Below are 528 nucleotides of genomic sequence, written 5' to 3'. Positions count from 1 at the left end.
AGTAGGTCAACAGGCGGTTTTTTGAGTATGTGTGTGTTCGTGTTTGTGTGGGGTTGTAGGTGTTGGGTACGTGTACGTGTGTGTGTGTATTTTGTATGTGCGCGTGTGTGTATGTGCATGTTTTTGTGCGTGCGTGTGTGTTTGTGTGTATGTGTATGTTGTGTATATGTGCGTTGCTGTGTACGTGTGTGTGTGTGCGTGCGTTTGCTATTGTATGTGCGTGTTTTGTTTATGCCCATGTGTGTGTGATTGTATGCGTGTCTGTGTGAGTGTGTAGTGTTGGTGAGAAGTGTGTGTGTGTTTATGGGTGTGTGCGTGTGTGTGTATGTGTGTGGATGTGCGTGTGTGTATGGGATTGTGAGTGTTAGGTACGGGTGTGTGTGTGTTTATGTGTGTCTGTATGTGTGTTTCCGTGTGCGCGTGTGTGTATATTTTTTGTGCGTGCGTGTATGCGTATATTGTGTATGTTTTCGTGCGTGCGTGTGTGTTATGTATGTGAGTGAGTATTGTGTATGTGAGAGGTGTGTG

This window comes from Octopus bimaculoides, chromosome 3, assembly GCF_001194135.2.
Source record: "Octopus bimaculoides isolate UCB-OBI-ISO-001 chromosome 3, ASM119413v2, whole genome shotgun sequence".
Taxonomy (NCBI): Eukaryota; Metazoa; Mollusca; class Cephalopoda; order Octopoda; family Octopodidae; genus Octopus; species Octopus bimaculoides.
This window is presented reverse-complemented; position numbering follows the sequence as displayed.